Here is a 27550-nt window from a genome sequence, read left to right as displayed (position 1 = left end):
GTGGGATATCTCCCACTCAAAAATGTTAGGACAGTATCCATTTCTGAGAAAGTAAAGTTCTAACGACTATCGGAAAATTCAAGGTAAATACAGTACTTATAACTTGAAACGTGAGGAAATTAAAATCTTCTGAATTACGTTCTCTTTAGAGAAATTACTACAACGTGCCTTCGGCGATATTTAATAAATCTATCAAAAGAAACAGACGAAACCGGAATGAGATTAACTAAGGATTAACCGAACCGGCGTCTTTAAATAAGTAAGTAGATTCTTCCGTAATATTTCGGTAATTTTCAATAAAATTTCCTAATGTTCAACACGACCACCCGCCTATATTCATATTTGCAATTACGGCCATCGGCGTTTCATCCACAGGGGTAAAGGGATTAGAAATAATTTTATATATTAATTGTAAAAAATGTTACACATTATTATATGGGACTTAACGACGATTGATTGAAATGAGAAATAAATTTTACATATTTATGTTTGATTTTTCGAGTTTGATTCAGATTGATTGATTCAGAAATCGTTTTTTACTTTTTTTAATTCATTCCTTGACTTTACGGTAAACATTTTTGAATTTCTAATTACAATTTCAAGAAAAATCTAATTTTTCATTGGTTTGTTTATAAAGTTTTATCAGTTTTACGGGACATTTCCCGGATTATTTTCATAAGTACTCATCTGCTGACTAGAATTAGATGTGGTTATATTGTCTCCATTCTCGATTAGATCGTTTTTGATCTTTTTAAACTACTAGAACCTTCTGCTGGTTACGCAACGTCTTTACTCTAAAATGTTTTAGCAACATCGTTAATCTGAGAGTCGCAAATTTTTAAAATAAGTCATAAATAGTCTGTACCAAAAACCAAAAAAAAAAATTTTTTTTAAAAAAGACAAGGTTTTTTTAACTTGGCTAAAGTGCTAATCAGACCCAAGAACCTTCCTCCTTTTTCCGGGCTTAGGACCGGCGACAAGATTATTGAGTTAGTATGTCAATGATCCTGTAGGCGGAGTTAAAAAACCTGGACTTACCGAGATACAAAACTACTTCGCTAAAATTAAAATTTTCAAGAAAAATTAAAATATTGCCTTAACAAATTAAATTAACAAAAATTAACAAAGTTTTATAAACCTGTCTATATGTTTAATTTATTAAATAGAACTATTTAATTGGTATCATTTGAAAGATATCATCCTTATACTAAAGCAGACAAATTCCACAGTACTTTCTCAACACGCCAACGTATTCACATTATAAAGACTAATTTACAATATAAAAGATCTAAGTAAAATTAAACGCCTCTATAAAAAAAGAAGAAAAAAAAAAGTGTTGAAATGGCTAACTTGCTGCTCAATTAACTTCGACTATATTATATCAAACGAAACAAATTGACTTAAACACAACGAATGATAGCACAAAAGACATATCAAAGATATAAGGTGAAAGTAGAACTGACAATTCACAAACAAGAAAAGAAATTCACATATTTAGAAGAGTTAGAACAAATTGGTATAAATTCTAGAAAACTTTCTTTTCTCCGAAAATGAAGAAGAAACTACACAAACAGCAGAGATAACTGATATTTCAAAAGAAATATTCAGTGCTTTCACCAGTCTTAGGTTTCTACTGAAACATTTAGGCGTCGAATGTCGCTGTGGAAGGAGCGCCGGCGACTGGCTACTCACTGAAAGTTTTTTCCAGAATACCATTTACCAGCTGTCTGTAAGTATCTATAGGGTCAGATTTTTAATTTAGGAAGAAGGACAAATTGAAACTTGTTTTATTTAATATTCTTAATGACGAAATAATAAAAAAATGCCTAAAATCGGTTTATACAAATTCAGAGAAGTATGCTTTGGAAACAAGCAACAATATTGTTATGCACTAGTTCTAAGACCACTTCAATCAAACCACCAAATACGTCATCATAATAATTTCTAATATTCAAACACAACAAAGCACAAAAATAGAAAATCACTAGGAGATAACATAATACCGAATAAACTCTTAAAGTAAGGTGGACCAGATCTGACCACACAACTATTAAAAATAATCCAAAAAATATTAGAACAAAACAGAATTCCTAACTAATAGACATCAAACATCCTAATGCCTATATTTTTAATGCGGAAAGTACAAAAGAAATCATTAGAATATTACAAACCGCCATATCTGTTTTGTGGACCTTACAATGGCATTTGACCAAGTCAAATTAAGAGACTTTACCCACTTACTGTATGCAAGAGATATACGTCTAGGAATAATTAAAACAATCAAAAATATCTACCGAAACAACACAATAAAAGTAAAAGTAGAAAAAGAACTAACCGACCCCATTGAAGCTGGCAATTGGGTAAGCCAGGGAGATTCCCTAAGTCCTCTATTGTTCAACATGATTATGGATGAAATAATAAAAAAAGTAAGAACTAAAAAAGGATAAAAATGGGAGAAAAACAACTTAAAATAATCTGCTATGCAGACGACGCAATACTACTCTTTCGAAGTAAAGTTAATTTATAACGGATGTTGCATCAATTTAATAAAACCGGCAGAAAATTTAACAGGTTATTTTTCCCAAAACTTACAAAATGCATGGTTACAACAGCAAATATACTAAGATGTAAATTCGAACGGGGGAGGTCGAATAATAGAACAAGTGATGGAGTTTAAATATATCTAGGCATCATATTATACAGCTACGGAAAGCTCCAAATCGAAGTGAAAGATCAAGTAAGTATAGCAAACAGAGCCGCAGGCTTCCTAAATGAAACAATATAGAAAAAATAAAAATATCGGAAACGAAACGAAAAGCAGAACTTACAAAACAATCATCAGACCAATAATGACCTACGAGACAGTACCAAGACCTGACACAAAGAGGAAAAAAATATGTTCGAAACAGCAGAGATGAAAAAAGTTAGAAACATTGATCATAACACACTATGAAACAGAGCTAAAAGTACAAATATACGACGTAGATATTAGGTAAAGAACATCACAAACTGGTTAAGAAATAGAAGAGTGGAATAAAACGATCATATAAGACGAATGACCACAAATAGAGTAGCAAAAATGGCAAGAGACGGTTCCCCAATAGAAAGACGAACAGTAGGCAGACCACGAAAACTATGGAATAACAACTTACTGGAGAAACATTGAAAAACAGACAGAGTCATGTCTATATGAAAACCATCAAATACTTCACTATATTAATTTCTAATATTCAAAGATAACTAGGTAAGAAATAGAAGAGTAGAATGAAACGATTATATAAGCCGAATGACAACAAATAGAGTAGTAAAGACGGCTAGAGACGGTCCCCAATAGAAAGACTATCAGTAGAAAGACCACAAAAACGATGGAATCACAACTTACTGGAGGCACATTGAAAAAGAGACAAGGTCATGTCTATATGACAAGAAAAAATATAAAAGAAGAGCAAAACACAAAACCGTTTACTTTCCATGTAATATTTTTAAGTTTATCTTGAGATAGAAGATTTTATTTTTCTCGAAAATGAAAAAGACACTACACAAAGAGCCGAGATAACTGATATTCCAAAAGAAAGATTCAGTGCTTTCACCAGTCTTAGGTTTCTACTGAAACATTTAGGCGTCGAATGTCGCTCTGGACCGAGCGCCGGCGACTGGCTACTCACTGAAGGTTTTTTCCAGAATACCATTTACCAGCCGTCTGTAAGTATCTATAGGGTCAAATTTTTAATTTAGGAAGAAGGACAAATTGAAACTTGCTTTATTTCATATTCTTAATAACGAAATAATAAGAAAATGCCTTAAATCTGTTTATACAAATTCAGAGAAATATGCTTTAGAAACAAGCAACAATATTGTTATGCCCTAGTTCTAAGACTACTTCAATTAAACCACCAAATACTTCATCATAATAATTTCTAATATTCAAACATAACAAACAAAACACAAAAATAGAAAATCACTAGGAGATGACATAATACCGAACAAACTCCTAAAGTAAGGAGGACCAGATCTGACCAAACAACTATTAAAAATAATCCAAAAAATATTAGAACAAAACAGAATTCCTAAGAAATAGACATCAAACATCCTAATGCCTATATTTTTAATGCGGAAAGTACAAAAGAAATCATTAGAATATTACAAACCGCCATATCTATGTTTTGTGGACCTCACATTGGCATTTGACCAAGTCAAATTAAGAGTCTTTACCCACTTACTGTATGCAAGAGATATACGTCTAGGAATAATTAAAACAATCAAAAATATCTACCGAAACAACACAGTAAAAGTAAAAGTAGAAAAAGAACTAACCGACCCTATTGAAGCTGGCAATTAGATAAGCCCGGGAGATTCCCTAAGTCCTCTATTGTTCAACATGATTATGGATGAAATATTAAAAAAAGTAAGAACTAAAAAAGGATAAAAATGGGAGAAAAACAACTTAAAATAATCTGCTATGCAGACGACGCAATACTACTCTTTCGAAGTAAAGTTGATTTATAACGGATGCTGCATCAATTTAATAAAACCGGCAGAAAATTTACCAGGTTATTTTTTCCAAAAATTACAAAATGCATGGTTACAACAGCAAATTTACTAAGATGTAAATTCGAGCGGGGGAGGTCGAATAATAGAACAAGTGATGGAGTTTAAATATATCTAGGCATCATATTATACAGCTATGGAAAGCTCGAAATCGAAGTTAAAGATCAAGTAAGTATAGCAAACAGAGCAGCAGGCTGCCTAAATGAAACAGTATAGAAAAAATAAAAATATCGGGAACAAAACGAAAAGCAGAACTTACAAAAACAATCATCAGACCAATAATGACCTACGAGACAGTACCAAGACCTGACACAAAGAGGACAAAAATATGTTAGAAACAGCAGAGATGAAAAAAGTTAGAAACATTGATGCTAAAACACTATGAAACAGAGCTAGAAGTACAAATATACGACGTAGATGTTAGGTGAAGAACATCACAAACTGGTTAAGAAATAGAAGAATGGAATGAAACGATCATATAAGACGAATGAAAACAAATAGAGTAGCAAAAACGGCAAGAGACGGTTCCCCAATAGAAAGACGAACAGTAGGCAGACCACGAAAACCATGGAATAACAACGTACTGGAGGAACATTGAAAAACAGACAGAGTCATGTCTATATGAAAAGACAAAAAAAGAAGACCAAAACACAAAACCATTTAAATTCCATGAAATATTTTTAAATTTATCTTAAGATAGAAGATTTTATTTTTCTCGAAAATGAAACAGACACTACACAAAGAGCCGAGATAACTGATATTCCAAAAGAAAGATTCAGTGTTTTCACCAGTCTTAGGTTTCTACTGAAACATTTAGGCGTCGAATGTCGCTGTGGACCGTGCGCCGGCGACTGGCTACTAACTGAAGGTTTTTTCTAGAATACCATTTACCAGCTGTCTGTAAGCATCTATAGGGACAGATTCTTAATTCAGGAAGAAGGATAAATTGAAATTTGTTTTATTTAATACTATTATTCACGAAATAATAAGAAAATGCCTAAAATAAGTTTATACAAAATCAGAGAGGTATTTGTAGAAACAAGAAACAATACCATTATGCACTAGTTCTACCACCACTTCAATTAAACCACCCAAACTTTATCATAATAATTTCTAATATTCAAGCATAACTAGGTAAGAAATAGAAGAGTAGTATGAAACGATTATATAAGCCGAATGACAACAAATAGAGTAGTAAAGACGGCAAGAGACGGTCCCCAATAGGAAGACGATCAGTTAAAAGACCACAAAAACGATGAAATGACAACTTACTGGAGGCACATTAAAAAACAGACAAAGTCATGTCTATATGAAAAGAAAAAATAGAGAAGAGGAGCAAAACACAAAACCATTTAAATTCCATGTAATATTTTAAATTTATCTTAAGATAGAAGATTTTATTTTCCACGAAAATGAAAAAGACACTACACAAAGAGCCGAGATAACTGATATTCCAAAAGTGTTTTCACCAGTCTTAGGTTTCTACTGAAACATTTAGGCGTCGAATGTCGCTATGGACCGAGCGCCGGCGACTGGCTACTAACTGAAGGTTTTTTCTAGAATACCATTTACCAGCTATCTGTAAGCATCTATAGGGACAGATTCTTAATTTAGGAAGAAGGACAAATTGAAACTTGTTTTATTTAATACTATTAATCACGAAATAATAAGAAAATGCCTAAAATTAGTTTATACAGTCCCCAATAGGAAGACGATCAGTAGAAAGACCACAAAAACGATGAAATCACAACTTACTGGAGGCACATTAAAAAACAGACAAAGTCAGTCTATATGAAAAGAAAAAATAGAGACGAGGAGCAAAACACAAAACCATTTAAATTCCATGTAATATTTTAAATTTATCTTAAGATAGAAGATTTTATTTTCCACGAAAATGAAAAAGACACTACTCAAAGAGCCGAGATAACTGATATTCCAAAAGAAAGATTCAGTGTTTTCACCAGTCTTAGGTTTCTACTGAAACATTTAGGCGTCGAATGTCGCTATGGACCGAGCGCCGGCGACTGGCTACTAACTGAAGGTTTTTTCTAGAATACCATTTACCAGCTATCTGTAAGCATCTATAGGGACAGATTCTTAATTTAGGAAGAAGGACAAGGTGAAACTTGTTTTATTTAATACTATTAATCACGAAATAATAAGAAAATGCCTAAAATAAATTTCTACAAAATCAGAGAGGTATTTTTAAAAACAATAAACAATACCATTATGCACTAGTTCTACCACCACTTCAATTAAACCACCCAATACTTTATCATAATAATTTCTAATATTCAAACATAACTAGGTAAGAAATAGAAGAGTAGTGTGAAACGATTATATAAGCCGAATGACAACAAATAGAGTAGTAAAGACGGCAAGAGACAGTCCCCAATAGGAAGACGATCAGTAGAAAGACCACAAAAACGATGAAATCACAACTTACTGGAGGCACATTAAAAAACAGACAAAGTCAGTCTATATGAAAAGAAAAAATAGAGACGAGGAGCAAAACACAAAACCATTTAAATTCCATGTAATATTTTAAATTTATCTTAAGATAGAAGATTTTATTTTCCACGAAAATGAAAAAGACACTACTCAAAGAGCCGAGATAACTGATATTCCAAAAGAAAGATTCAGTGTTTTCACCAGTCTTAGGTTTCTACTGAAACATTTAGGCGTCGAATGTCGCTATGGACCGAGCGCCGGCGACTGGCTACTAACTGAAGGTTTTTTCTAGAATACCATTTACCAGCTATCTGTAAGCATCTATAGGGACAGATTCTTAATTTAGGAAGAAGGACAAGGTGAAACTTGTTTTATTTAATACTATTAATCACGAAATAATAAGAAAATGCCTAAAATAAATTTCTACAAAATCAGAGAGGTATTTTTAAAAACAATAAACAATACCATTATGCACTAGTTCTACCACCACTTCAATTAAACCACCCAATACTTTATCATAATAATTTCTAATATTCAAGCATAACTAGGTAAGAAATAGAAGAGTAGTGTGAAACGATTATATAAGCCGAATGACAACAAATAGAGTAGTAAAGACGGCAAGAGACAGTCCCCAATAGGAAGACGATCAGTAGAAAGACCACAAAAACGATGAAATCACAACTTACTGGAGGCACATTAAAAAACAGACAAAGTCAGTCTATATGAAAAGAAAAAATAGAGACGAGGAGCAAAACACAAAACCATTTAAATTCCATGTAATATTTTAAATTTATCTTAAGATAGAAGATTTTATTTTCCACGAAAATGAAAAAGACACTACTCAAAGAGCCGAGATAACTGATATTCCAAAAGAAAGATTCAGTGTTTTCACCAGTCTTAGGTTTCTACTGAAACATTTAGGCGTCGAATGTCGCTATGGACCGAGCGCCGGCGACTGGCTACTAACTGAAGGTTTTTTCTAGAATACCATTTACCAGCTATCTGTAAGCATCTATAGGGACAGATTCTTAATTTAGGAAGAAGGACAAGGTGAAACTTGTTTTATTTAATACTATTAATCACGAAATAATAAGAAAATGCCTAAAATAAATTTCTACAAAATCAGAGAGGTATTTTTAAAAACAATAAACAATACCATTATGCACTAGTTCTACCACCACTTCAATTAAACCACCCAATACTTTATCATAATAATTTCTAATATTCAAGCATAACTAGGTAAGAAATAGAAGAGTAGTGTGAAACGATTATATAAGCCGAATGACAACAAATAGAGTAGTAAAGACGGCAAGAGACAGTCCCCAATAGGAAGACGATCAGTAGAAAGACCACAAAAACGATGAAATGACAACTTACTGGAGGCACATTAAAAAACAGACAAAGTCAGTCTATATGAAAAGAAAAAATAGAGAAGAGGAGCAAAACACAAAACCATTTAAATTCCATGTAATATTTTAAATTTATCTTAAGATAGAAGATTTTATTTTCCACGAAAATGAAAAAGACACTACACAAAGAGCCGAGATAACTGATATTCCAAAAGAAAGATTCAGTGTTTTCACCAGTCTTAGGTTTCTACTGAAACATTTAGGCGTCGAATGTCGCTATGGACAGAGCGCCGGCGACTGGCTACTAACTGAAGGTTTTTTCTAGAATACCATTTACCAGCTATCTGTAAGCATCTATAGGGACAGATTCCTAATTTAGGAAGAAGGACAAATTGAAACTTGTTTTATTTAATACTATTAATCACGAAATAATAAGAAAATGCCTAAAATAAGTTTATACAGTCCCCAATAGGAAGACGATCAGTAGAAAGACCACAAAAACGATGAAATGACAACTTACTGGAGGCACATTAAAAAACAGACAAAGTCAGTCTATATGAAAAGAAAAAATAGAGAAGAGGAGCAAAACACAAAACCATTTAAATTCCATGTAATATTTTAAATTTATCTTAAGATAGAAGATTTTATTTTCCACGAAAATGAAAAAGACACTACTCAAAGAGCCGAGATAACTGATATTCCAAAAGAAAGATTCAGTGTTTTCACCAGTCTTAGGTTTCTACTGAAACATTTACAGACAAAGTCAGTCTATATGAAAAGAAAAAATAGAGACGAGGAGCAAAACACAAAACCATTTAAATTCCATGTAATATTTTAAATTTATCTTAAGATAGAAGATTTTATTTTCCACGAAAATGAAAAAGACACTACTCAAAGAGCCGAGATAACTGATATTCCAAAAGAAAGATTCAGTGTTTTCACCAGTCTTAGGTTTCTACTGAAACATTTAGGCGTCGAATGTCGCTATGGACCGAGCGCCGGCGACTGGCTACTAACTGAAGGTTTTTTCTAGAATACCATTTACCAGCTATCTGTAAGCATCTATAGGGACAGATTCTTAATTTAGGAAGAAGGACAAGGTGAAACTTGTTTTATTTAATACTATTAATCACGAAATAATAAGAAAATGCCTAAAATAAATTTATACAAAATCAGAGAGGTATTTTTAAAAACAATAAACAATACCATTATGCACTAGTTCTACCACCACTTCAATTAAACCACCCAATACTTTATCATAATAATTTCTAATATTCAAGCATAACTAGGTAAGAAATAGAAGAGTAGTGTGAAACGATTATATAAGCCGAATGACAACAAATAGAGTAGTAAAGACGGCAAGAGACAGGCCCCAATAGGAAGACGATCAGTAGAAAGACCACAAAAACGATGAAATGACAACTTACTGGAGGCACATTAAAAAACAGACAAAGTGATGTCTATATGAAAAGAAAAAATAGAGAAGAGGAGCAAAACACAAAACCATTTAAATTCCATGTAATATTTTAAATTTATCTTAAGATAGAAGATTTTATTTTCCACGAAAATGAAAAAGGCCCTACACAAAGAGCCGAGATAACTGATATTCCAAAAGAAAGATTCAGTGTTTTCACCAGTCTTAGGTTTCTACTGAAACATTTAGGCGTCGAATGTCGCTATGGACCGAGCGCCGGCGACTGGCTACTAACTGAAGGTTTTTTCTAGAATACCATTTACCAGCTATCTGTAAGCATCTATAGGGACAGATTCTTAATTTAGGAAGAAGGACAAGGTGAAACTTGTTTTATTAAATACTATTAATCACGAAATAATAAGAAAATGCCTAAAATAAATTTATACAAAATCAGAGAGGTATTTTTAAAAACAATAAACAATACCATTATGCACTAGTTCTACCACCACTTCAATTAAATTACCCAATACTTTATCATAATAATTTCTAATATTCAAGCATAACTAGGTAAGAAATAGAAGAGTAGTGTGAAATGATTATATAAGCCGAATGACAACAAATAGAGTAGTAAAGACGGCAAGAGACAGTTCCCAATAGGAAGACGATCAGTAGAAAGACCACAAAAACGATGAAATGACAACTTACTGGAGGCACATTAAAAAACAGACAAAGTGATGTCTATATGAAAAGAAAAAATAGAGAAGAGGAGCAAAACACAAAACCATTTAAATTCCATGTAATATTTTAAATTTATCTTGAGATAGAAGATTTTATTTTCCACGAAAATGAAAAAGACACTACACAAAGAGCCGAGATAACTGATATTCCAAAAGAAAGATTCAGTGTTTTCACCAGTCTTAGGTTTCTACTGAAACATTTAGGCGTCGAATGTCGCTATGGACCGAGCGCAGGCGACTGGCTACTAACTGAAGGTTTTTTCTAGAATACCCTTTACCAGCTATCTGTAAGCATCTATAGGGACAGATTCTTAATTTAGGAAGAAGGACAAATTGAAACTTGTTTTATTTAATACTAATAATCACGAAATAATAAGAAAATGCCTAAAATAAATTTATACTAAATCAGAGAGGTATTTTTAGAAACAAGAAACAATACCATTATGCACTAGTTCTACCACCACTTCAATTAAGCCACCCAATACTTTATCATAATAATTTCTAATATTCAAGCATAACTAGGTAAGAAATAGAAGAGTAGTGTGAAACGGTTATATAAGCCGAATGACAACAAATAGAGTAGTAAAGACGGCAAGAGACAGTCCCCAATAGGAAGACGATCAGTAGAAAGACCACAAAAACGATGAAATGACAACTTACTGGAGGCACATTAAAAAACAGACAAAGTCATGTCTATATGAAAAGAAAAAATAGAGAAGAGGAGCAAAACACAAAACCATTTAAATTCCATGTAATATTTTAAATTTATCTTAAGATAGAAGATTTTATTTTCCACGAAAATGAAAAAGACACTACACAAAGAGCCGAGATAACTGATATTCCAAAAGAAAGATTCAGTGTTTTCACCAGTCTTAGGTTTCTACTGAAACATTTAGGCGTCGAATGTCGCTATGGACCGAGCGCCGGCGACTGGCTACTAACTGAAGGTTTTTTTCTAGAATACCATTTACCAGCTATCTGTAAGCATCTATAGGGACAGATTCTTAATTTAGGAAGAAGGACAAATTGAAACTTGTTTTATTTAATACTATTAATCACGAAATAATAAGAAAATGCCTAAAATAAGTTTATACAGTCCCCAATAGGAAGACGATCAGTAGAAAGACCACAAAAACGATGAAATGACAACTTACTGGAGGCACATTAAAAAACAGACAAAGTCAGTCTATATGAAAAGAAAAAATAGAGAAGAGGAGCAAAACACAAAACCATTTAAATTCCATGTAATATTTTAAATTTATCTTAAGATAGAAGATTTTATTTTCCACGAAAATGAAAAAGACACTACACAAAGAGCCGAGATAACTGATATTCCAAAAGAAAGATTCAGTGTTTTCACCAGTCTTAGGTTTCTACTGAAACATTTAGGCGTCGAATGTCGCTATGGACCGAGCGCCGGCGACTGGCTACTAACTGAAGGTTTTTTTCTAGAATACCATTTACCAGCTATCTGTAAGCATCTATAGGGACAGATTCTTAATTTAGGAAGAAGGACAAATTGAAACTTGTTTTATTTAATACTAATAATCACGAAATAATAAGAAAATGCCTAAAATAAATTTATACTAAATCAGAGAGGTATTTTTAGAAACAAGAAACAATACCATTATGCACTAGTTCTACCACCACTTCAATTAAACCACCCAATACTTTATCATAATAATTTCTAATATTCAAGCATAACTAGGTAAGAAATAGAAGAGTAGTGTGAAACGGTTATATAAGCCGAATGACAACAAATAGAGTAGTAAAGACGACAAGAGACAGTCCCCAATAGGAAGACGATCAGTAGAAAGACCACAAAAACGATGAAATGACAACTTACTGGAGGCACATTAAAAAACAGACAAAGTCATGTCTATATGAAAAGAAAAAATAGAGAAGAGGAGCAAAACACAAAACCATTTAAATTCCATGTAATATTTTAAATTTATCTTAAGATAGAAGATTTTATTTTCCACGAAAATGAAAAAGACACTACACAAAGAGCCGAGATAACTGATATTCCAAAAGAAAGATTCAGTGTTTTCACCAGTCTTAGGTTTCTACTGAAACATTTAGGCGTCGAATGTCGCTATGGACCGAGCGCCGGCGACTGGCTACTAACTGAAGGTTTTTTCTAGAATACCATTTACCAGCTATCTGTAAGCATCTATAGGGACAGATTCTTAATTTAGGAAGAAGGACAAATTGAAACTTGTTTTATTTAATACTATTAATCACGAAATAATAAGAAAATGCCTAAAATAAGTTTATACAGTCCCCAATAGGAAGACGATCAGTAGAAAGACCACAAAAACGATGAAATGACAACTTACTGGAGGCACATTAAAAAACAGACAAAGTCAGTCTATATGAAAAGAAAAAATAGAGAAGAGGAGCAAAACACAAAACCATTTAAATTCCATGTAATATTTTAAATTTATCTTGAGATAGAAGATTTTATTTTCCACGAAAATGAAAAAGACACTACTCAAAGAGCCGAGATAACTGATATTCCAAAAGAAAGATTCAGTGTTTTCACCAGTCTTAGGTTTCTACTGAAACATTTAATCGTCGAATGTCGCTATGGACCGAGCGCCGGCGACTGGCTACTAACTGAAGGTTTTTTCTAGAATACCATTTACCAGCTATCTGTAAGCATCTATAGGGACAGATTCTTAATTTAGGAAGAAGGACAAGGTAAAACTTGTTTTATTTAATACTATTAATCACGAAATAATAAGAAAATGCCTAAAATAAATTTATACAAAATCAGAGAGGTATTTTTAAAAACAATAAACAATACCATTATGCACTAGTTCTACCACCACTTCAATTAAACCACCCAATACTTTATCATAATAATTTCTAATATTCAAGCATAACTAGGTAAGAAATAGAAGAGTAGTGTGAAACGGTTATATAAGCCGAATGACAACAAATAGAGTAGTAAAGACGGCAAGAGACAGTCCCCAATAGGAAGACGATCAGTAGAAAGACCACAAAAACGATGAAATGACAACTTACTGGAGGCACATTAAAAAACAGACAAAGTCATGTCTATATGAAAAGAAAAAATAGAGAAGGGGAGCAAAACACAAAACCATTTAAATTCCATGTAATATTTTAAATTTATCTTAAGATAGAAGATTTTATTTTCCACGAAAATGAAAAAGACACTACACAAAGAGCCGAGATAACTGATATTCCAAAAGAAAGATTCAGTGTTTTCACCAGTCTTAGGTTTCTGCTGAAACATTTAGGCGTCGAATGTCGCTATGGACCGAGCGCCGGCGACTGGCTACTAACTGAAGGTTTTTTCAAGAATACCATTTACCAGCTATCTGTAAGCATCTATAGGGACAGATTCTTAATTTAGGAAGAAGGACAAATTGAAACTTGTTTTATTTAATACTATTAATCACGAAATGATAAGAAAATGCCTAAAATAAATTTATACAAAATCTGAGAGGTATTTTTAGAAACAAGAAACAATACCATTATGCACTAGTTCTACCACCACTTCAATTAAACCACCCAATACTTTATCATAATAATTTCTAATATTCAAGCATAACTAGGTAAGAAATAGAAGAGTAGTGTGAAACGATTATATAAGCCGAATGACAACAAATAGAGTAGTAAAGACGGCAAGAGACAGTCCCCAATAGGAAGACGATCAGTAGAAAGACCACAAAAACGATGAAATGACAACTTACTCGAGGCACATTGAAAAACAGACAAAGTCATGTCTATATGAAAAGAAAAAATAGAGAAGAGGAGCAAAACACAAAACCATTTAAATTCCATGTATTATTTTAAATTTATCTTAAGATAAAAGATTTTATTTTCCACGAAAATGAAAAAGACACTACACAAAGAGCCGAGATAACTGATATTCCAAAAGAAAGATTCAGTGTTTTCACCAGTCTTAGGTTTCTACTGAAACATTTAGGCGTCGAATGTCGCTATGGACCGAGCGCCGGCGACTGGCTACTAACTGAAGGTTTTTTCAAGAATACCATTTACCAGCTATCTGTAAGCATCTATAGGGACAGATTCTTAATTTAGGAAGAAGGACAAATTGAAACTTGTTTTATTTAATACTATTAATCACGAAATGATAAGAAAATGCCTAAAATAAATTTATACAAAATCTGAGAGGTATTTTTAGAAACAAGAAACAATACCATTATGCACTAGTTCTACCACCACTTCAATTAAACCACCCAATACTTTATCATAATAATTTCTAATATTCAAGCATAACTAGGTAAGAAATAGAAGAGTAGTGTGAAACGATTATATAAGCCGAATGACAACAAATAGAGTAGTAAAGACGGCAAGAGACAGTCCCCAATAGGAAGACGATCAGTAGAAAGACCACAAAAACGATGAAATGACAACTTACTGGAGGCACATTGAAAAACAGACAAAGTCATGTCTATATGAAAAGAAAAAATAGAGAAGAGGAGCAAAACACAAAACCATTTAAATTCCATGTAATATTTTAAATTTATCTTAAGATAGAAGATTTTATTTTCCACGAAAATGAAAAAGACACTACACAAAGAGCCGAGATAACTGATATTCCAAAAGAAAGATTCAGTGTTTTCACCAGTCTTAGGTTTCTATTGAAACATTTAGGCGTCGAATGTCGCTATGGACCGAGCGCCGGCGACTGGCTACTAACTGAAGGTTTTTTCTAGAATACCATTTACCAGCTATCTGTAAGCATCTATAGGGACAGATTCTTAATTTAGGAAGAAGGACAAATTGAAACTTGTTTTATTTAATACTATTAATCACGAAATAATAAGAAAATGCCTAAAATAAATTTATTCAAAATCAGAGAGGTATTTTTAGAAACAAGAAACAATACCATTATGCACTAGTTGTACCACCACTTCAATTAAACCACCCAATACTTTATCATAATAATTTCTAATATTCAAGCATAACTAGGTAAGAAATAGAAGAGTAGTGTGAAACGATTATATAAGCCGAATGACAACAAATAGAGTAGTAAAGACGGCAAGAGACAGGCCCCAATAGGAAGACGATCAGTAAAAAGACCACAAAAACGATGAAATGACAACTTACTGGAGGCACATTGAAAAACAGACAAAGTCATGTCTATATGAAAAGAAAAAATAGAGAAGAGGAGCAAAACACAAAACCATTTAAATTCCATGTAATATTTTAAATTTATCTTAAGATAGAAGATTTTATTTTCCACGAAAATGAAAAAGACACTACACAAAGAGCCGAGATAACTGATATTCCAAAAGAAAGATTCAGTGTTTTCACCAGTCTTAGGTTTCTATTGAAACATTTAGGCGTCGAATGTCGCTATGGACCGAGCGCCGGCGACTGGCTACTAACTGAAGGTTTTTTCTAGAATACCATTTACCAGCTATCTGTAAGCATCTATAGGGACAGATTCTTAATTTAGGAAGAAGGACAAATTGAAACTTGTTTTATTTAATACTATTAATCACGAAATAATAAGAAAATGCCTAAAATAAATTTATTCAAAATCAGAGAGGTATTTTTAGAAACAAGAAACAATACCATTATGCACTAGTTGTACCACCACTTCAATTAAACCACCCAATACTTTATCATAATAATTTCTAATATTCAAGCATAACTAGGTAAGAAATAGAAGAGTAGTGTGAAACGATTATATAAGCCGAATGACAACAAATAGAGTAGTAAAGACGGCAAGAGACAGTCCCCAATAGGAAGACGATCAGTAAAAAGACCACAAAAACGATGAAATGGCAACTTACTGGAGGCACATTGAAAAACAGACAAAGTCATGTCTATATGAAAAGAAAAAATAGAGAAGAGGAGCAAAACACAAAACCATTTAAATTCCATGTAATATTTTAAATTTATCTTAAGATAGAAGATTTTATTTTCCACGAAAATGAAAAAGACACTACACAAAGAGCCGAGATAACTGATATTCCAAAAGAAAGATTCAGTGTTTTCACCAGTCTTAGGTTTCTATTGAAACATTTAGGCGTCGAATGTCGCTATGGACCGAGCGCCGGCGACTGGCTACTAACTGAAGGTTTTTTCTAGAATACCATTTACCAGCTATCTGTAAGCATCTATAGGGACAGATTCTTAATTTAGGAAGAAGGACAAATTGAAACTTGTTTTATTTAATACTATTAATCACGAAATAATAAGAAAATGCCTAAAATAAATTTATTCAAAATCAGAGAGGTATTTTTAGAAACAAGAAACAATACCATTATGCACTAGTTGTACCACCACTTCAATTAAACCACCCAATACTTTATCATAATAATTTCTAATATTCAAGCATAACTAGGTAAGAAATAGAAGAGTAGTGTGAAACGATTATATAAGCCGAATGACAACAAATAGAGTAGTAAAGACGGCAAGAGACAGTCCCCAATAGGAAGACGATCAGTAAAAAGACCACAAAAACGATGAAATGACAACTTACTGGAGGCACATTGAAAAACAGACAAAGTCATGTCTATATGAAAAGAAAAAATAGAGAAGAGGAGCAAAACACAAAACCATTTAAATTCCATGTAATATTTTAAATTTATCTTAAGATAGAAGATTTTATTTTCCACGAAAATGAAAAAGACACTACACAAAGAGCCGAGATAACTGATATTCCAAAAGAAAGATTCAGTGTTTTCACCAGTCTTAGGTTTCTACTGAAACATTTAGGCGTCGAATGTCGCTATGGACCGAGCGCCGGCGACTGGCTACTAACTGAAGGTTTTTTCAAGAATACCATTTACCAGCTATCTGTAAGCATCTATAGGGACAGATTCTTAATTTAGGAAGAAGGACAAATTGAAACTTGTTTTATTTAATACTATTAATCACGAAATAATAAGAAAATGCCTAAAATAAGTTTATACAAAATCAGAGAGGTATTTTTAGAAACAAGAAACAATACCATTATGCACTAGTTCTACCACCACTTCAATTAAACCACCCAATACTTTATCATAATAATTTCCAATATTCAAGCATAACTAGGTAAGAAATAGAAGAGTAGTATGAAACGATTATATAAGCCGAATGACAACAAATAGAGTAGTAAAGACGGCAAGAGACAGTCCCCAATAGGAAGACGATCAGTAAAAAGACCACAAAAACGATGAAATGACAACTTACTGGAGGCACATTGAAAAACAGACAAAGTCATATCTATATGAAAAGAAAAAATAGAGAAGAGGAGCAAAACACAAAACCATTTAAATTCCATGTAATATTTTAAATTTATCTTAAGATAGAAGATTTTATTTTCCACGAAAATGAAAAAGACACTACACAAAGAGCCGAGATAACTGATATTCCAAAAGAAAGATTCAGTGTTTTCACCAGTCTTAGGTTTCTATTGAAACATTTAGGCGTCGAATGTCGCTATGGACCGAGCGCCGGCGACTGGCTACTAACTGAAGGTTTTTTCTAGAATACCATTTACCAGCTATCTGTAAGCATCTATAGGGACAGATTCTTAATTTAGGAAGAAGGACAAATTGAAACTTGTTTTATTTAATACTATTAATCACGAAATGATAAGAAAATGCCTAAAATAAATTTATACAAAATCAGAGAGGTATTTTTAGAAACAAGAAACAATACCATTATGCACTAGTTGTACCACCACTTCAATTAAACCACCCAATACTTTATCATAATAATTTCTAATATTCAAGCATAACTAGGTAAGAAATAGAAGAGTAGTGTGAAACGATTATATAAGCCGAATGACAACAAATAGAGTAGTAAAGACAGCAAGAGACAGTCCCCAATAGGAAGACGATCAGTAGAAAGACCACAAAAACGATGAAATGACAACTTACTGGAGGCACATTGAAAAACAGACAAAGTCATATCTATATGAAAAGAAAAAATAGAGAAGAGGAGCAAAACACAAAACCATTTAAATTCCATGTAACATTTTAAATTTATCTTAAGATAGAAGATTTTATTTTTCTCGAAAATGAAAAAGACACTACACAAAGAGCCGAGATAACTGATATTCCAAAAGAAAGATTCAGTGTTTTCACCAGTCTTAGGTTTCTACTGAAACATTTAGGCGTCGAATATTGCTATGGACCGAGCGCCGGCGACTGGCTACTAACTGAAGGTTTTTTCTAGAATACCATTTACCAGCTATCTGTAAGCATCTATAGGGACAGATTCTTAATTTAGGAAGAAGGACAAATTGAAACTTGTTTTATTTAATACTATTAATCACGAAATAATAAGAAAATGCCTAAAATAAGTTTATACAGTCCCCAATAGGAAGACGATCAGTAGAAAGACCACAAAAACGATGAAATGACAACTTACTGGAGGCACATTAAAAAACAGACAAAGTCAGTCTATATGAAAAGAAAAAATAGAGAAGAGGAGCAAAACACAAAACCATTTAAATTCCATGTAATATTTTAAATTTATCTTAAGATAGAAGATTTTATTTTCCACGAAAATGAAAAAGACACTACACAAAGAGCCGAGATAACTGATATTCCAAAATAAAGATTCAGTGTTTTCACCAGTCTTAGGTTTCTACTGAAACATTTAGGCGTCGAATGTCGCTATGGACCGAGCGCCGGCGACTGGCTACTAACTGAAGGTTTTTTCTAGAATACCATTTACCAGCTATCTGTAAGCATCTATATTGACAGATTCTTAATTTAGGAAGAAGGACAAATTGAAACTTGTGTTATTTAATAACGAACGACGAAATAATAAGAAAATGTTCTAAATAAGTTTATACAAAATCAAAGAGGTATGTTTTAGAAACAAGAAACAATATCGTTATGCACAAGTTCTAACACCACTTCAATTAAACCACCAAATACTTCGTCATAATAATTTCTAATATTCAAATATAACAAAAAGCAACAATAGAAAATCACCAGGAGAGGACAGAATAACGAACAAGCTCAAATACGGAGGACCAGATCTGACCAAATGAGTATTAAAACTATTCCAAAAAAAAATAGAACAAAACAGAATTCCTCAAGAATGGAGATTAAGCATATTAATACCTCTCTTCAAAAAGGGAGGCAAATCGGACCAGGAAAATTTCAAAGGAATTAATTTATTAAACGCAATAGTAAAATTAACAACCAAAGTGATAACAAATAAATTATAAATAAATAAGTAAAAATAAATAAATTGAATGAGATTATAACTGAGGGTTTTTTCTAGAATACCATTTACCAGCTGTCTGTGAACATCTATAGGGTCAGAGTTTTAATCTAGGAAGAAGAGCAAATTGAAACTTGTTTTATTTAATATTATTAATGCCGAAATAAAAAGAAAGAGCTTTAAATAAGGTATAAATTTTCAATTATCAAACATAATAAAACACAAAACTTTTTCATGTTTTGTGTCCAATGTGACAACGTGATGGTGCAACAAATAATACCAAAGATATACATCAAAGATTTAAGTTAAAAGTAGAGCTTAAAGATTAACAAACATGAAAAGAAATTCAGGTATGAGGCAGGAGCATAAATTAACCTTAATATTGGGAATATATTAACCGGAAATAATCCATAAAAAGAAGGATATGCAATAGAAAGATGGACAATAATAGAAATCTTTTGTAAATACGTATTTCTGACTCATTGGTCGTCATCAGTACGGTGTAGCCAACTAATAATAGCTGAGACAAGTTAATAAAACGGGTGAATTAATAAGTATATATTTTTAAAAAATAAAAAAGTATTAATGGCAAAACTTGTTCAAAATGAATTTATAAAATTTATTAAAAATATGCTGGGCAACCGCAAATACATATTTACTAAGATTATGCAGGTTTTTTGCCGTTTTTTTTTTCAGCTAGGTCTTCATTATTCATGTTCATTGGTCCTTTTTAACTAAACTGTGAAATAATTTTGTCCGTTGCTGTACAGGTTTTGCAAGTACTGTACAAGTGTTGACTCCGCATTCAATAAAGACCCTTATCCTCCAATAAGTGTAACCTATCTATAAAGTTTTATGATTAGAAAATATTATTTGAAAAAAAAAATGTGTAAAAATACCAGTGAGAATGAAGAAGAAGAAGACATGACGATACCAAACTCAATAGTGTTCTTACACCAAATAGAACCTATATGATAAGTTTTAAGAAAGATTTAAAAATACGTGAGAGAATGAAGGAAAAGGAAAAGAACACAAGTCTATCGCAAAATCAAAAGATCTTTATTACACCATGGAAAACTTATGTGTCAAGTTTTAGAACCCCAGAAGTTTGCTTTCAACAAAATTAATAGGCTTCAGAAAATTAAGAAGAAAAAAAAACCATGTTAAACCAAAACTAACAAAAAGACTTTGAGAAGAAATTGACGCCAAATTTACTAGAGTTCCAATATGGTTATACCAATAGAAACGTACGTACCAAGTTTTAAATACCTAGGATTTTCGTACAAAACACAAAACAATCTGAGAAGAAGACGAAATTAAAACAGTTTATTTATAATACATTATTTATATTACATTACAATAATCCAACTAACTTTCTTCTCAATTTTTAGTTTAATACACAAACTGACCTATAAACTATAATAATATTAAAATTTTTAAAAACTCACCTGAAAAAAATTTCTAGAAAAATCTCCACTGGAATTCCTTACCTGCCAGCGAATGGCCACTAACTGAGGGGCTCCTGAGAGGTGCGCTGTATATATTCCTGATGTGCATGCTGGATTTGTACGGGTTTTTTCTGGTTCGATATTGGATTTTTCTATGTGAAGGATATGGGTAATGGAGGTGATTAGAATGGACATATAGGTAGAGAAGGAGCGGGAATAGAAATGGTTCATGAAGGTTTGGGGATGGGAATAAGAAATGATAAACGAAATAGTGTGATTGACTTCGCAGTAGCATGGGATTTGGCTGTCATTAACGTTCTTTATCACGTTCTTTATGAAGACTGAAGACCAATATGTTACCTATAGTGGCGGGGAAGGGAAAGTGAGATAGATTTTGTTTTGTGTAGAGGAAGTCAGATAAAAGACGTTACCAACTGTAAAGACGTAAGGATGAGTGTGTAACTAGTCAAAATCGACTGTTGATAGTAAATGCGGAGATAAAGTTAAGGCGGACAGGAAAGCAAGTAGGATACCAGAAAGTGAAGTGGTGGAAGTTAAAAGATAAGAGTGCTGGAAGAGATTGAGGAAAAAAGTAAATGACTAGTAAGATGCGAACGGTAAAGTTGTGGTGCGAGAGGAAGAGGAAATACTAGATTAAACATCTGGTAAAGGGCCTCCTGAAGAGAAATAAACTTGGATACTGACAAAAAAAGTAGGGCAAAGAGCTGCTTGATCAATGCACTTTGCTGATGATATCGTGTTAGTAGACAAGAGCAAAAAAATGTTGAGGGGAAGTTGGGGTGTTTAAGAAGGGCTATCGAAGAGGGAGAACTACGGGCTGGCTGGTTTTACTGGAAGCGAATGAGCGAGGTACTTTGTGATATAAAAATTGGGGAAGAGCTGAAAGGAAAGATATAAAACAGTGTGGTGAGACATAGGTTGGTGTAGGTTTAAAAGATTCAGGAAAATAAGATGGAGGTAGATGGAGCTTAACGTTGTGCAATGAGTTTGCGAAACCACAGAAAACCAATCTTCCCATGTCCGTCTGTAAATAAAATCGACTATGAAGGAGTTATGTAGTTTTGTCGATGGCTAGTGGGTGCATTCTAGGAGCTAAAATCTGGTTTGTATAAATCTTTGATTTATATAAAAGTTGAAGGTTGACACTACGATTGCGTGTCCGTACATATTTCGGAAGATCTCGTTAGAGATATTGGTAGGAGTTTTTTCAGCTAAGACGTAGAAAAGATCATAGGAATGAGATTAATTATGGATTTTATGTCGGAAGTGAGTTCGTATGAGGAAATTTGTTTAGGTTAGTGACTGTATGTGTGTGTTTCTATGTTGTGGGAGCACTTTTTCTGGCGAGACATTTGTGTGAATATACCGAGTATGTGCTGCAACAGTTTAATCCGGATGGTGAATCTGCCATTTATATTTGTGATTTTGTCCGCAGTTTGGAGAAATAGTGGCTCTTTGTTGGTATTCTGTGTTGCGACGTTCGCTTTGGCAGCATCTAGAACAATATTTTAAGCGCAGGGGGATGACGTTATTCGATCCAGGGATCTCACAACGAAGAATCTTCAGTGTTTCAGTGCTTCTGAGAATTTCTGTTCTCAGAAGTTCTCGAGTTCAGAGTTCTCGAAAACTTGGACAACGTGTATAGGGATGTTATTTTAGAGGACAATTATTCTGACAATTTAAATGTTAGGGAAGTGGCCTTGTGACTAATGGTCTTCAATGTTTTTTTGTAAAAAAATTTTGTTACCGCCTGTCATGACGAGATGGAGGTTTGATTGGATTTTGGTTGTGACTTTTGTGGAGTGTTATTAAAATATATAGGGCCAATAGTGATTATCACGATATTGCTTCTTAGTTTTGTCTAGAATTCGTGGATATTTAGGGGTTAAGGTTTAGGTTTATGTGTTGAGGGATGCTGTTATGTCTAATGAATAGACTTTTAAGTGGGCTATGTTATTGGGAAGTTCGTTTGATTTTAAAATATTGTTGAGAAGTGTTTTGTTGGCAATCGTTTGGTGGGATTTGTTCTATAAAGTATTTGCTTTGTTGTCTTGTGTTTTTTTGTTGCTGTGTGTGATAATTGTAGGAGATGGATTTGATCGGTTGTTTGAGTTGATTGTTGTGTAGATTGAGTTGTGTAACTGTAATGTTAATTTACTGTAATATGGAATATAAGGTATAAGAGGTGATGTGTTGATTTTGGATTTGGTTGTAAGTGTGGCTGATTTGTAAGGAGAGTAGACTGTCTTCTTCTTAGAGTGCCATATTCCTACGGAACGTCGGCGACTACCATGCTTATAATATTTTTATACTGATCTCGGTCTTGCGCTACGTGTAGCAATTGGTCCGCTGTCAAACCTGTCCACTGCCGCAAATTCCTCAACCAAGAGAGTTTCTTCCGTCCTATCCATTTCTTTCCTTCGATTTTACCGTTGAGAATTAGCCGAAGGAACTCATATCTTGGTCCTCTGATTATATGTCCAAGATATTCTAGTTTACGCCTCTTAATAATATTTAATAGAGTTCGTTGATGTCCCATTCTTCGAAGAACTTCTTCGTTTCTAGTTCTGCTAGTCCATGAAATTTTTAGTATCCTCGATATAACCACATCTCAAACGCCTCGATTTTATTCATGATATCGGCGTTTAAAGTCCAAGTTTCACATCCATACAAAAGTATAGACCACACGTAACATCTTGTAAACTTTTCACGGCGTTCCAAATTTCAGAGTAGACTGTAAGTGACTTAAATTTTGATAAATGGGTAGATTTTGAGTTTTAAATAAATAATCGGTTGAATCTGTGTTGATTGCGGAATAATTAAGGAATGCGTGCGTTTAGATTTGTTTATGTGATGTTTTCTGGGACTGGACGGCGGAGTGGGATGGGTGTTTTTTGGTGGGATTTGTTTGCGATGGTTAGGTATTTGGCTCCGGGTAAAACTTTTCCTGCAAAGGTTTGGTATTAATGGGGTTCATTGTATAAAGGTAGGCTATCTTATTCAACTTGTTCACGTAGACTGCAAAGAAATTGTTTTCGTCTTCTAACATATGCGGAACGATTAGGATTAGTGGGGTTTGACTGCAGAATTTGGTTAAAGATGTGGTTTATCATGTATTTTGTATCGTATTAGGGTGTTGCATTGAGTGATACAAGGGACTCTCCGTTCTACTAATCGTAATAGTTCCGTATACTCACCACTGCTTCCCTGAGTTCCTCTGTTGTTTAAATCGGGCGTCCGTCTATATTAATGGACACTCGGAACAACTGGAATGAGCGTACGCATACCGACTGGTTGTTAATCTCCTTTAACAGGAGATTAATATTCGGCTATTAATAACTCGACTACAACGGTTGTAATACAATGTGATTTATGGAGTGACTATGAAAGATGAGTTTTGATGTGTATTTCAATGTGTGTAATGTCTTTGTTGTGTGTAGTTAGGAATTTGTGTGTTGTATGTCGTGTGAGTGTTTTGAATATCACTTGATGTGTAAGTTTTTTTAATATCAGATCTACAAATGATCCAAACTATGACCTGGAGGATGGTAATTGTTGTGTTGTGTGTTTGTGGTTGCGTTATATGTAAACGGAGGATGGAGTTTTTATTGGAAGATGGCTATTTTTAAGTAAAAACTTCTTAAGCGATGTTGAACACTTTTTTGATGGGAAACAAATCATTACATACGCGACAGATTTTTGCGACCATCATCAATACGTAAATTGTTCGCAAAGTGGCACAGCTCGAGAACTGTTCTACGGATCGTGACATGTAAGGTCTTATCGGAAAGAGAAAAAAGTAGCTAGTACAATTAAGGAAAAAACAAACGTATCGGCAATGCCAAAGAGGCATTACGTTAGATCTCCGTTGTTATTGGTCCTATTGCAGCATGTGGTACATTAAATGAAAGAGGAGGGGATAAAATTATATTAAGATAAAAACAAACAAGGCGACTAGCAAAAAGGCACTGCACAGTATCTTGGTTATTAATGAACGTATAATTACATACGATATATAGACACTACGGATGAAAATAGATCTACTAAAAACCTACTAAAGTCAAAAAATTTTGATTTATTGACTTTAAGACTCTGTTTGAAAACAAAATAAACAACTGATACAATTCTAACATGTGATATACAAATGAAAGGGGAGGGAATAGTGATTATATAAAGATATAACAAAAAACAAGGCGACTACAAAACGAGCACTAGACAGTATCTTCAATCTTAATTAGTGTAGAGTTACAAACCAGATATCATAGGTTACTATGCATAAAATAAATTTACTATAAGACAAGTTTTGATTTATTGACTTAAAGAAGGCCTCGGGCGAAGTACAAAATAAACAACTGATCGAATCTTAATTTGCGACATAGGATATAGCAAATATAGGTATTAAGATAGCAAAAACAAACTAGGCGACTCCCAAAATTGCACTACACAGCATCTTCGATATTATTGAACGTATGGTTATGGTTATGGTTATTGTAGATCGGAGCAGGGCCGAATTGTGAGCCCTTCAGACACTTAGACCTGACTAGTACTGAAGGGCTCTCCAATCACAGGTTGGAGTCACACAGGCAGAGTAGATGAGCCCTGCATTGCCAGGGCGTCGGCCCGTTCGTACCCCTACATGTCTGTGTGTCTCAATACGCATACCAAGTTAACCCTATTGGTAAGCGCATTATCAGTAAGTGCTCTTGCACTTGCTGATGGTGGTTTTTGCACTTTAAAACTCAAAAACCAGCTTAGAGTATCCTAACCGATGCTAGAATGCATCCAATACATTTCTTCATGTTTTTCAAGAATTTAATATGGATTCTTCGATAATTCTTTGCCTTAGCTTTGCAACACTTGCTGGTTTAGTTTTATAAATACATATATGTATATGTATGTATATATATAATATATATATATATATAACGCTGTTATGACTTGAGTTTAGTGGATAAGATATTTTCGTGCTGTAAACTTATAAATAAATATATTTATATAAATTCGATCCGCTAGTTTTATTTAAAAACGGTACAGTTGGTGTCCGGTGTGAGGATAATCGATTTATTTAAAAAATAAATTCAGCAGTGACTCGTCGTGAACATCCGCGTAGTTCGGTAGTGATCTTTGTACGAAAGAACATTTAAAAAAGTACGTGTGTGCCTGACCAAAGATGCTGCTAGTAAAACTATCAATAAAACAGTTGCGTGAGGAACTAGAAGAACGCGATGAAGACTGCAGCGGGACCAAGAAGATACACCAAGAACGACTGAAGACTGTTCTCAACAAGAATGGAGACTACCCAGAGACATTCCAGTTCCAGTCAGCAGAAGAAGCAGTTTTAACGAAAATAAAAAATGTGTCGCAAATGATTGAAGAATCTTCTAGAAAAAATGATGATAAAGTCGAGAACGTTTCCAAAAGATTGGATGAAACGTCTCAAATTATTAAGAGAGTATTAGAGAATTATTATGAGAATTAAGTTACGGAAATGCCCATCTACACTAAGTCTACAAAGTACAAATAAGAAGTAGAATTCAACGAGCAAGTGAGAGTTTGCAAGAATTTGAAGCAGATGTTGCTCGTATAGCGGCGTTGGCTTATCCAGAGTCACCAGACAACATATTGGAAGAAATTGCTGTAGATACCTTCGTCAAAGGGTTGAGACAGTGAACTACAGAAATCTTTACGACTAGCAAGACCGAAAGTTTAAGATGAAGCGCTCGCCATTGCATTGGAGCACGAAACATCTAGTCAAGCTTCAAATTCCTAATCAACAAATAAGGATAAAAACATTTAAAAACGCTATTTTGAAGGTTTTTATATGACTTATACTTTTATTACTCTTAAATTTGTTTTAAATGCTTCACTTTTTTACCTTAATTTGTTAAAAACTAATTAAGTCCAAAAAATCGAGGAAACATTAAGTTTTTGGTACAGAGGTCCATACTACCCAAAACAACTTTCGTTTGCTGGCAGAGTCAGTGTCAAGAAAAAAATCTTTTGTCCTTGGTCTTTATGCTTATAGTGTTAAAGTACTGCGGGAAGTAAGCAAAAGTCAGCTAACTCATAATAGGATTCTTTACTGGCCACGCGTCAGTCAAGAGACACCTGCATACAATGGGACTGTTTCAAAGCCAACTGGCTACAGTATTATCGGTTTATAACAGACTGTATCTCGGACATGTGATGCGGGACGAGAAGTATGGCATCCTGCGACTCATAATGCAAGGAAAGATAGATGGTAGAAGAAGCATCGGAAGAAGACGAATTTCATGGCTCAAGAACCTGAGAGAATGGTTTGGATACAGCTCAAAACAACTTTTTAGAGCTACTGCCTCAAAAATTAAAATAGCTATGATGATTGCCAACCTCCGTAGCGGAGATGGTACCTGAAGAAGAAGAACAGAC

At 33.5% G+C, this 27550-nt stretch overlaps 1 protein-coding gene across 1 annotated transcript in view; it reads left to right on the top strand.

Moving 5' to 3' along the window:
* Window positions 1-27550, top strand: part of LOC140451798 (G2/mitotic-specific cyclin-B1-like) — a 58068-nt gene that overhangs the window by 19600 nt on the left and 10918 nt on the right. The gene's annotated exons all lie outside the window — the stretch shown is intronic.

The sequence above is a fragment of the Diabrotica undecimpunctata genome, chromosome 10 (genome assembly GCF_040954645.1).
Source record: "Diabrotica undecimpunctata isolate CICGRU chromosome 10, icDiaUnde3, whole genome shotgun sequence".
Classification (NCBI taxonomy): Eukaryota; Metazoa; Arthropoda; class Insecta; order Coleoptera; family Chrysomelidae; genus Diabrotica; species Diabrotica undecimpunctata.
Note: the sequence above shows the minus strand (reverse complement) of the source record. Positions and strands in the feature narration are given on the sequence as shown.